At 49.4% G+C, this 12,317-nt stretch overlaps 1 protein-coding gene and 1 pseudogene across 1 annotated transcript in view; both read left to right on the top strand.

Moving 5' to 3' along the window:
• LOC147707523 (lebercilin-like) overlaps positions 1 to 12,317 on the top strand; it is a 1,017,522-nt gene that overhangs the window by 522,371 nt on the left and 482,834 nt on the right. The window lies entirely within an intron of this gene.
• On the top strand, positions 3,969 to 4,956 carry LOC147707524 (uncharacterized; annotated as a pseudogene).

The following is a 12,317-nucleotide window of genomic DNA, read 5'->3' as shown; positions in this document are numbered from 1 at the left end:
TTCAGAGGAGCTCTTCACAAAGAAAACGTGACAGCACCATATCGAAATGTCCCAGAATGCTGTGCAAGAGGATTATGAAGGGGTGGAGGAGCATCCTATGAGAAGCCAGGGGTGCCTAGTAATTAGAACATTACACCACCATTTAAAAACCCCTGCACAAGGAAGATACAGTGAAGACGATCCTAGACCTTGAACAACAACAACGTAAGAATGACCAACTGGAAAGAGGAGCCACCTGATGCTGTGCCAATATTGACTAAGAACATTGACCCCCAGCTGATCCCAGGGCTAGGATGGGTCTATCCAAGTCCAGTGGTGCTGGCCTCCTTAAGTCCCTTGAGGACGAGTTGGAGGAAGATCTGGACTTCAATGCCTCCCCTAGTGCCATTCTTGGCAACCAGGAGGCTTTGGGGCATGGGGAATACGGGCAGGAGACTGCTCTTCTGGCTGGGTGTAGTGGGGCTGCGCAAGATTCCCAAACCAGTAGGAGGGAAGCACCAGGTGTCAGGCAGAGGAGAAAGATGGCGCATACATGGAGCGAGAAGAACCAGCTCCTTGTAAAGTGCGCTCTTTGGAGGCCAATAGGTCTGATGAGAATGCTCCTAGTGGACAGGCCTTGCCACCAGGAACAAAACGAGCCAAAGATTGATGCAAGCGACCTTACAGGGCCAAAGTTATGCTTAACCAGTGACAATTGTGGGCATATTACTTCTGAAGTACGCACATCCTTCGCACCTAATAACTCAATTTCTTACACTATGGATCTCAGCACTGACAAAATGATCGGTAACGTCAATCATGAAATGATCAAGGGTATTTCAGTCCTCAAAGACAAAACTACAGCAAGTCATCACAAAAAACAAAGAGAGGCGTCACAGACTTGAAGCCAAGACACCCACAATCCAGCCTGACTTACGGGCTTTCCATCCAGTGAGAGAGAAAAACTCAGATTTTGCTTTCGAATATAACTTCTGAGTGCTAGGTGTGCCAGATGGTGCATTGTGGACACATCATAGAGTTCTTGTAGAATCAAGTATGCCGCCACCAACCTTGGAGAATTATCATTTGCAGCAATTGCAACAGGAGATTCTTGTGCTCCTCTTCAAAGGAGCCAAATAGAAAGTGCCAAAAACGAACACAATCAAGGCTTCTATTAAAAAAAATTCCTAGTCAAGAAGAAAGCAGGTGGCTGGAGACTCATCTTAGATCTTAGGGATCCAGTTCCTGAGGTCACAATGTGAAAGGATTGTCATGATTCAGGATGTTCTAGCCCTATTGCAAGAAAGGTCGTTCCTGGCGGCCCTAGACCTCAAATAAACTTATTTTCAGATCCCTATTTATGAAAACCTCAGGGAATACTTCAGATTTTCCATGACCAAACAGCCCATACAGTTCAAAACCTTTACAGTAGCCTCACAAAAGTCAGACCCATGAGTCTTCACAAAATTCATAGGACAAGTTGTGGCCCTCATATGCAAGGCTGGTTGTTAAGCCTTTCCTTATATAGATGACTGTCTGGTAAAAGGGCCATTAGTTAAAGAAGCAGAAGACTCAGCAGCCACCTATCTGACTTTATGCTATCGCCTTTGTCACATGATGAACTAGGACAAAACTCCCAATTCATTGGAAACTTCCCTAATTTACATTAGAGCATGGCTAGACACATCTCAAGGGATACAGTTCTCATCAGGGGATTCAGTAGCAAAGCCACTCGCTCTAGCTGCATTCATGTCAGCACTCTCAAGGGTCCTACTGCAGTTAAACAAGTCACTTCTGGGGCTCATTGTATTCTGCATTCCTCTAATCCCATATTTCAGACCCAAATAACATCCACTAAGCACAAGTTAAACCTTCAGTGGAGACAGGCTGTAGGATCATAGGATAACAAAGTGGCTGTTCAGTCCTCGAAAAATCTACTTGTCACTTGGTATGGTGGGTCAGAATTTATCAGGTTGTTCAATTTCTAGCACCTACTCAGTCCTTTCTGGCCAGTGAACTTAAGCTGGAAGGGGCAGGTGTTCTGTTCATTCAGAATGTGAAAGAGCAATAAAGACTCATTTAAATCTTGTTTTTAGTTTGACACATTTGCTCAGTTTAAGGACAGAGGTCAAATGTCAGTTTGTCATCTTACAGACAACACAACTTCAACACATTAGATTTTGAAGCCAGGCTTCACAAAGGGTCAGTGAGCTACATGCACCAACTATCAAGAATATTTTCCTTCATCTCATAAAGAACATGGTGGCACTGCGTCCATATGCAGAGTTAATATCCAAAGCATCTTCACACTTCCAAATCAATGAACCAATAATTCTCTATTCTACCTCTAATGCCATAAGGTCACTTCATTTGGATAGATGCCGCTAATTCTATCTAGGCAAACCTAAAAACAAAGACAAACTGAACAAATTGTAGTCTACTTTGCTTAGCCTGGAAGCGATTATGCAATGTGTAAGAAAGGACAGTTGAAATGGCTTTCCTCTTTCATCATACTTTACCACAAGAAAGACACCATAACACGTTTCAAAAGAAGAGTGACAGATCATTCAACCACAAGTGTTTCCTCAATGGCAACCTTATATGTGCTAAAGTGCCTCTGCAGGGTTGTGACCTGGAAGAGCAGGCATACATTTATCAAGCACTCCTACAGGGACATGGATGCAGAGCAGAATTTTCATTGGGTCAAACAGTTCTGCACAATCTCTTTAGCAAGTTCAGTCAGCTTCTTGCTTCATAATATATTCTGGTGTTCGGATTCTCATTCATGCATGTGAATCTATGAACGATCCAAAGCTGAAGTAGAAATTAGTTACTTACTTGTCATTGCAGTTCTCCAGCTTTCTTACCTTTCTTATACTGACATCTGGTTCATCCTTCTCCCCAATCAAAGACTTACTTCATAATCCCTTTCAATGTTGCTCTTAGAAAAGCTACGCTGGGGGGCGTGGCCAGGCGCCGGCGAAGATGGGCGCCTAATACCCGAGCTCCGCCGGGACCGAGGCTGTCCCTGAAAATCCAGCCTAAAATCCTGGCCAGAGCGCCTCTCCATCGGCGCCCTGGCTCCCTGCAGTGTGACGCTCCTAAGGTGAGAGAGAAGCGGAGTCTGAAGATCCGTTGCGGCTGAGTCGCGGCCCATTCATCTGCCGTGGCGGACCCGGGGCCTGTGGCTTGGAGCCCGAGGGCCGGTAGCCGCTAAAATTGAGGCCACGGCTTGGGGCCTGACGTTGCTGCACGGCCGAGAGAGGGCTGAATATCCTGTGGATTTTTGACTGCCGTGGCGCCCGGGCCGCGCCGCTGCTGAGCGCCCAGCGGACCCTGTGCTGTGCGGACCGGGAGGGGCCGCTGTGGATCCTGTGCATTTCGTGACTCCAGGTGGTGACTGGGCCCGGGGGTACAAAGCCCGGAAAAACAACCTAGGGGGCACACGAGGCCCGGGCAGACACTGCAGACTTGGAGAGGGGCTCACAGCCTTGTGCTACACTGCAGGGGCCCTGAAGTGACGGTGAAAGTACAGACCGGCAGCACTGGAGGCTGGTGGCCGGGTCCCGTTGGGGTGTCCCCGGGCCCCTGTGGTGCTGAATCAGAATTAGTTGCCTACTTACCCCAGGAACCTTGAGCCAGAAGAGGTGAGGTGGCCCAGGAGAAGGGTGGGGCCTGGTGGAAGCCCTGCGACACCCGGGCGCGGTGTAGTAAACCTGGGCCCTTGGTGAGACACCCCCGGGGCGGCGAGGTCCTGCACATATCCACGACTTGCACTGGCAGTGCCAGCTGGGGACGGGGCGAGGACACCCTTGAATACGACTTGCAAGCTGGGGGCCGGAGGAGGTGTGCATACCACGGTGCTGAGTTGAGCCCTCCCTAAAGTGATACAGTCCCGGATCGCTCGAGGGGGTGGCTAGCGTCCCGGAGGACTCTTCTGACGGCTGGTCGGCTCGGTGGCTGGATCGCATGGGCGCTGCCTGTACACGATGCGGGCCAAAGGCGGACCTACCACCCAAACAAATAAATTGGATAAATATGCGGTGCCACTGAGTCAGGGACAGATGGGAGCGACAGCCGGGGACCAGACAGGCCAGACGAAGCCATCCCTGACTTCCATCATGGCCGCGATCCAGACGCTAGGCACTAACCTTGAGACAAAAATGGATAAGATCTCCATCTAAATGAACCTGGGCAAGACCACGGAGCATTCCAAGTCAAATGCTACGGACATACAAGCCTTGCAGACCTCCGAAAAAAAAGCTTGAAAGCCGGATCAACAAACTTGTTCACCAGCACCGCCAAATGGCCCTACGGCTCTAGGATCAGGAAGGGAGGGCCTGGAGGAGTAACATCCGCGTGGTAGGTGTGCCGGAGGGAACGGAAGGGCAAAGTGTGGAACTGTTTTTAGAGGACCTTATCTTCCACCACCTGAAGCCTAAAAGATTGTCCAAGATCTTCACGATTGAACGGGCCCACCGCGCGCCGGTCCCGAAACCTAAGCCGGGGGCCCCACCAAGGACAATAATTGCCAAATAATTGAATTACAGGGACCGCAACGCCATCCTTCAGGTGGCCAGGCAATAGGGCGACCTGCAATATGAGGGAGCCACCATCCGCTTCTTTACCGATTTCACACTGCAGGTCCAGCAAGAAAGGCGCTCATTCCTGGGAGTAAAAGCGGTGCTCCGTGACCGGGGCATCAAATAAATGATGTTCTTCCCTGCCAAATTAAAGGTAATCGTAGGAGGCTAATCCCATTTCTTCACATCACCAGCGGCGGTCCAGGAATGGCTCGACACGGCGGCGCCAACCGACCAGGAGCGGCAAGAACATGGCAAGTGGAGGGAAAATCGGGGCCCGTCACCCGGATCTGCTACGGAACAGTCGGAGGGGGAGGCACGGAGTCAGAGGTCTTGGTGCTCCAGATCGGCAAGCCCCCGGGGGTACTCTATCTGGGACATGGCTGCTCGTTGAGGACCTGGACTGCGGTACCATGCCCTGCTAACTGTAAAGTATTGTGTGGTTGTGACGTCTACACCTTTTCTTGAATCCAGTGGGGGAGGGTATTTATATCCGCCCAATGACTCTGTGACTCTATTGCTGGACTTTGGGTGCTCTAAGGCTGCAGGGCTTTCTAGTCTGGGGACAGCATCGGGCCGGCGGCTGGAGTTGGGGCCGGCTCACGTTTTCCCTAACAGAGTTTCCTCAGGGCGGGCGGGCGGTTCCCTCACTCTGGAGTTGGGGTTGGGCGATAGGCGCTCTGCTATTTGGGGCAGTGGGTAGTTTGAAACCTACAAAGCAGGGTGGGGGGTTCTGTGTTTTTTGGAGGGAGGAGATGGGTTCAGGGGGCTGAGAAGGGGGGAGGGGTAGGTTTGTCTGAGAATGAAAAGGGGAGGGGGTGGAGTTGGAGGGGGCAGGACAAGGGGAGGGTGGGGGTGGGGGGGTGAGAAGTTGGGGGAAGTTGGGGAGGGGGGGAATGTTTGAATGGTCACACTTGAGGGGCTCTAGGGAGGCTCGGGGACGTGCAGGGACACCGGGGTCTGAGTGGAATGTGAAGTGTGGATATGGCTAAGAAATGGGACAAAAGCCTCAAGTTACTGAGCTGGAACGTTAATGGGCTTGGGGACAAGCTCAAACGCACCACGGTATTGCAATTTGTGAAGCGCCACCTGCCCGATGTTGTGATGCTACAGGAGACTCATTTGTTGGGCAACACCTTCCACGCCCTAAATAGGTACGGTTACACCCTGGCTGTTCACTCTGACTTTACCACGGGGTCCCGGGGTGTGGGTATCCTTCTTAGACGCACTTTTCCATTCCTTCCAGATCACACTGAAACTGACCCACAGGGCCGCTTTGCCACGATCTCGGGGAAATGGGAGGGGCGCAGGCTCACTCTGGTATCCGTCTATGTCCCGCCGGGCCTCCAGTCGCAGGCATTCACTGACCTTGGTACTCTCCTCCTGTCCCTCCCGGATGGGCAGCTGTTTATAGGAGGGGACTTTAACGCGGTGGTTTCTGGGGCTTTGGACAGGCATCCGCCCAGAGATACACCTAAGGGACAGAGATGGCTGGGGGACTTCCTGATAACATTTGGCCTCACGGATTTATGGTGCCTTGCACACCCTACAGACACACAGTATACTATCTTCTCGGGCCACATCACTCTTTCTCCCGTCTGGATCATATCCTCACCCCCCTGCACCAAGACACAGAAGTGCGCACGGCAACACATCTGGCTCGAGGTATTTCTGACCACTCGCCAGTTCTGGTTCATAATACCATAGGAAATAGGCGGGAGGGATGCGTTGCGCCTATTAATGCGTGGTACCTGTGCAACGAGGACCCCCGCAAGGCATTGACCCTCTCCATTGCCAACTATTTTAACACCAACGATGGTTCGGTGGATTCGGCGATCACTCTATGGGAGGTCTTCAAAACGGTCCTCAGAGGAGAGGCCCTCTCGGCAATTGCCGGTCAGCGTAAAGAGAGGGAAGCGCAGCTGGTTAAAATTGAGGCTGACCTTGGGACGCTGGAGGAGGCGGTACGCACCAAGGGTACCCCCGAGGCGCGCCACAGGTTGTCCTTGAAAACCGCAGAATACCAGGCGATGGTCACGGAGGCTGCAAAAAAGATGGCGGCCACTAGGGAAGGTAAAATATACGACCAAGGCGACAAGGTCAGGGAAGTTCCTGGGTGGCACAGTAATCACGGAGCCACAAGACATTGCCACAGAATTTGCCCGTCACTTCCAGACAGTCTATAGCAAGGGGTCTGACCGCCCGGAGGAAGACTCGGTCACCCTATTAGCGGATCTGAGGATGCCGGACCTCTCTGACACAGAACGCGACCTATTGGAAGCGCCACTCACCACGGCGGAAATGGAGCGTGCTATCGGAGACTTCCGTCCCGGTAAAGCGCTTGGTCCCAACGGCCTTCCGATTGAGTTATACAATCTCAGGCCGGATAGCATCAGCCACTATCTTAAATGAATGTTTGACAAGAGTAGGTCCAAGGGGGTGTTACCCCGTGACCAAAGACTAGCAACAATTGTTGCGATTCCTAAGGAAGGGAAGCCCAGTGAGATGTGCGCCTCATACAGGCCCATCTCCCTGTTGAACGCGGAACCCAAGATACTAGCGAAGATCTTGGCCAATAGACTCCACCCGGTCCTTGCCACTCTGGTCCACCCGGATCAATCGGGGTTTATGCCCCACCAAAACACGGCACTCAATCTCCGCCGTCTGAACGGGGTGCTGGGGAGATGGCATATGATACGCGAAGATGCAGTGGTAGTATCGCTTGATGCCACAATGGCCTTCGATACCCTTGAATGGCCATACATGATGGCGGTCCTTCGTAAACTAGGTTTCGGCCCCAGTTTCATCTCGTGGGTGCGATTCCTCTATTCGGAACCACTTGCACAGGTGGTTGTAAATAATAAGGTCTCGGAGGACTTTACCCTAGAGAGAGGGACACGCCAGGGGTGTGCGCTCTCGCCCCTTCTATTTGCCCTTTCCCTTGAGCCGCTGGCCACCTGGATTAGACAAGACGCTGCCCTGAAGCGGATCCGGTGGGCAGATTGTTGGGAGAACAGGATCTCATTATACGCCGATGATACCCTCCTCAATCTCTCGCGGCGCCGAAGATCGTTGATCGTAGCTCTTGATATTTTCACAAACTTTGGGAAAAACTCCGGATACAGTATTAACTGGAGTAAGTCTCTTCTGTATGTCCTCCACGGTAGTACCCCTATACCTCCACGCGATTGTCCCATAAAGGTAGTCACAGAGGGCTTCACATATTTGGGCATCTTTATGTCCAAAGACAAGGCTGCAATGTATGACAGGAACTTACCTCCGCCCCTTCAGACGCTTAAGCGCAACTCCGCCACCTGGCAAGGCTCCCGGTCTCCCTGTTGGGACGGGCAGCTCTATTCAAAATGATGGCACTGCCTCGGTTCCTGTATGCCCTCTAGAACTACCCCGATCTTGTTCCGTCTTCATACTTCACGGCCATCGAGGCGGCGCAGAGGAACCTCCTATGGTCCGGCGCACCCTGAATTGCCCTGCAGAAATTTACTCTGGGGTGGTACAATGGGGGGATAGCCCTACCCGACATCCGTAGGTATTACTAGGCGGCGCATCTTTCGGCGATCAACCAGGGTACCTATTGCGACTGCAACGACCCAGGGTATGGCATGGACAGGTGGCTCCTGCCTGGGGGGAACTATGAAGCCGTGCTCTACTCACGGCCAGTCAAACACGCTCTCAGGGGGCAGACACTTCACTCTGTGCAACTTTGGCACATTGTTCAATGGAAGATGGGCTGGCACAACGTGCTCACCTTGGCCACCCCACTATGGGTGTCTGAACGACTTGGCCTCCTGGGTCGCACTACGGGGTTCCGAAATTGGGACCTCATAGGCATCTCTCGGGTCGGGGACCTATGGGACACAGGCGGGGTAAAATCCTTTCTATCACTACAAACCACATTTGAGCTCGCAGACACCGAGTACTTTCGATACCTCCAAGTCGGTCATTCATTGCAGAAGAACATCCCACACGGTACATTGCCCCCACCAGCCTCCCCCCTGGAGTATAGACTGTTGGATGGACACATGCCTGAACATGCAATCTCACTCACATATAAGAAATTGATAAATAACCTCCCCGACTTGCTTCAGGGCCTCAAAGGGAGGTGGGAGGCTGATGGATTGGAAATTGATGAGGAGGAATGGAGGTGTGCACTGGCCTCCCCTAAGGTGGTAGCTATCTCATCCAGGCTACGGCTCATCCAACTTAAAATCTTACACAGAGTAAACATCTCAATCACCAGACTGAAGAAAATGGGCAGGAGTGATGATGACGGGTGTAGAAGGGGGTGCGGAATGATTGGCTCCTTCTTCCACATGATATGGGAATGTCCGGTATTGCAGGCATATTGGTTGAAAGTGGTGCGCTGTATGCAAGATGTTTGGGGGTAGAAATGCGCCCAGAGGCGAAGCGTTGCATCCTGAACATATGGGAGCCAATGGACCTACCAGCTAGAGGCAGGCTATGGGCCACACTCGGCCAGATGGTGGCGAAACGTAACATTGCGAGACTCTGGGCGGCAGTCACGTCTCCGCGTCTCGCGGAATGGAAGCGTGACATGGACTGGTGCATGTTACAAGAAAGAACCGTATATGTAGCCCGGGAGTGCCCCGAAAAATGGGGGGGGATATGGAGTAAATGGAACGACTACAGAGTCAACATATGCGAACCCCCCCAGCCTCAACGAGCAGCGCTTGAGGTAGATGATTAAGTGTCTAGATGTATTATAGTCCCATCGCTATAACATTGATATGCTGATTGACTCTCTATGTGTTCTACTGTACGCCTTTGTAGCCCGTTTGTGTGACCATGGAAGCTATTGTATGTCCTTAATCGTAATAAAAAGATTTATAAAAAAAAAAAAAAAACACTAATGCGAGTGAGTGTGCTCATGGTATTCACCTCATTGGCTTCGGGTTGTTTGCTTTTAAAAGAGGTAAATGTGTTACTTAACGACCACTCTTCTTGTGCATATGCCTTTTACCAATATTTATTGCTGTTTTGAAGTACCTGAGATTCCATAGCCTAATGACAAGGAATAATTCAAGGATAGAATCTATGAAAGATACCAGCGCTGGAGAACTGTAGTTGGAGATAAGTAACTTGTTTCTTCACCAGAAGGAATAACGTACATACAGAGTTTCAAAAAGGCAGTGTTTCACATGTGGATTTTTCAAATGAAGGAGGAGTCTCACTCATTGAGGGTCTCAACTCTGCATGGTCTCAGCCAGGCTGATTCTCAGATATTTAGACAATCTCACATATGTAGTCATGAATGCTTATTCACAGTATTTACCACAGTCATGCACAAAAACACATATTTGCAGGTAGTCAAATGCGGAGAGTCTCATTCACAGGCAGAGACTCAAATGGGCACAGCAACTCTCAAAAGCTCTTATTCTTTCAGAAGCATGTACCAGGCATGAGATCAGAGGCGCATGTGACTGACTCTTATCCGACGTGACTTGGATGATATCCGACTGGTTTGGATGAAGTTGTCAGCTTCTGGTCCTAGGGATAGGAAGTTGGGCTAGTTTTATTAGGTTTTGGGTTTTAGGTACAGTTACCTAAAGTCTGCTGCTTTAGGGTAGCATTAGAAAAAGTGTCGCTGTCATGTGAGCTACAGTGACTACCATCTCTGTCTATTCTACATGGTGACCTCCATGAAATATAATTTTGTATCCTGGAATGTCCCGGGTCTAGACAGTATGTCTAAAAGGTATAAAGTGCATTCTTATCTTTATAGACGGGGAGTTCACTTTGCCCTCCTGCAGGAAACCCATCTTAATAAACTTGAAAGATTGGCTCTTCACAAAAGATGGCAGGAACAAGTATGTGCCACCACTTATTCAGCATTTGCTAGAGGAGTATTGATTTGGGTGTGACCTGGAGTACCATTTCAAAAAACGAATGAACTTGTGGATCCTGAGGGTAGATTTGTGGTTGTCTGTGGGAGGTTAGCAGAACGTGATCTTACTGTTGTTGGAATTTATGCACCAAATACAATCCAGACTGGATTTTATGCGGACCTGTCTAGGCCCTTGGCACCTTACTTGACTCAGCCCATTTTATTATGTTGGGATTTTAACTGTGTTGCATATCCGGCATTTTACCGTTCACACCCACCGTTAGGGGAATCTCCTGTGAACCGGACAGCTTGGAATTTTAGGGCCTGGCAAGAACAGTGGGGGCTTGTTGACTCTTGGAGGCAAATGCATCCTGTGACACGTCACTACTCATTTTACTCAGGACTAAATGAAGTTCATGTTCGGCTGGATACCTTTTTAAGCTCTCCGACTGTCCCTGACACGGTTCACTCTACTCTATGCTGAACTATTTCTGATCACAACCCTGTGTTAGTCTCTATGAATTGGGGGCATGAGCGCATTCCGATTTGGCTTTTAAAGGTAGAGGCTCTATATGATTACATTAAAAAAAAAATTGGATAGGATATAACTGTTTACCTTAACGAAAATGCTGGAACATCTACGTCCTCTTTCATTAAATGGGATGCATTTAAGACAGTGATCAGGGGTCGATCACAGAGGTGGCTGGGGTGCGTAGAACTTTAGTTCTTGAGGTGGAAATTAAGGAAAGGATAATTAGAAGCCTTGAGCTACTTACGCCAGGTAATCTTGTTCCTAAATATCCCCTTCTTGAGGAAAAGTAGTTACTGGCAGCCCAAGTTGAAAAATTAAGCTGTATTAAGTATAAGGACTATATGACCTCATGCTTATGCTGAGAGTGATAAAGCAGGATCCCTTTTGAAATGGCTTATTAATTCCAAAAAATTGGAATCTTTGATTCTAGAGCTTGACTCTGCTTCAGGTGAAGTATTATATAATTGAGCTGCTATTAATGCTCACTTCTGGGAATATTGCACTTATCTCTATGCTCCAGCGCCTAGAACACCACCTCTGGATATTGTGGATCTTTTATCAATAAGTCAACTGCGGGTCCTCTCATGTGAGAATGCAGATGATTTGGGGGGCGATAAACTATACAAGAAATTAGAGCTGCCCCAAAAATATGGCTCTTGGTAAGGTTCCTGGAGCAGACGGCTTATCTTTTGAGTTCTTTGCTACATACAAGAATAAATTGGCTCCTAGATTAGTGGAAATTTATCATACATCTTGGAAGACAGGACACCTGCCGGTGTCTACATGTGAGGTGCTGGCTGGTCATTCCTCTTTTAAAACCTGGATGTCCTTCAATGGATGTTAGATCCTATAGACCAATGTCTATGCTCAATGTAGATTATAAAATTCTAAGCCGTGTTCTGGTGAGCAGATTCTTACCACATATACCCTTTTTATTTCACACTGATTAAGCTGGCTTCATTCCTGGGCATAATATGGGGTATAATATTCAGAGGCTCTACTCTCTCTTAAATGATGATTAGACTGGGAGTTCTTATGTTTTGTAATGGCTCAAATGGGTTTGGGTGCAACATTTATTCGCTGGATCAAACTTCTCTATACAGGTCCTAAAGCACGGTGCGTAATGGCAGAGAGGTATGTGAACCCTACGACGTGGGATTAGACAGGGGTGTCCAATGTCCCCCTTATTATTTGCTATCGCAATGGAGCCTCTGGCCAGTTGTGCCAGTACCGGGAGTTTTTAGCATGGGATGGAGGTCCATGAGCAAACCCATTGTGCAGCATTATTTGCTGGTGATATGCTGCTGTTTCTCTAAGATGTTCGGATGGATTTTTCTAGTTGTATAGACGTATTAAACCG

The sequence above is a fragment of the Lissotriton vulgaris genome, chromosome 6 (assembly GCF_964263255.1).
Source record: "Lissotriton vulgaris chromosome 6, aLisVul1.2, whole genome shotgun sequence".
Lineage (NCBI taxonomy): Eukaryota > Metazoa > Chordata > Amphibia > Caudata > Salamandridae > Lissotriton > Lissotriton vulgaris.
Note: the sequence above shows the minus strand (reverse complement) of the source record. Positions and strands in the feature narration are given on the sequence as shown.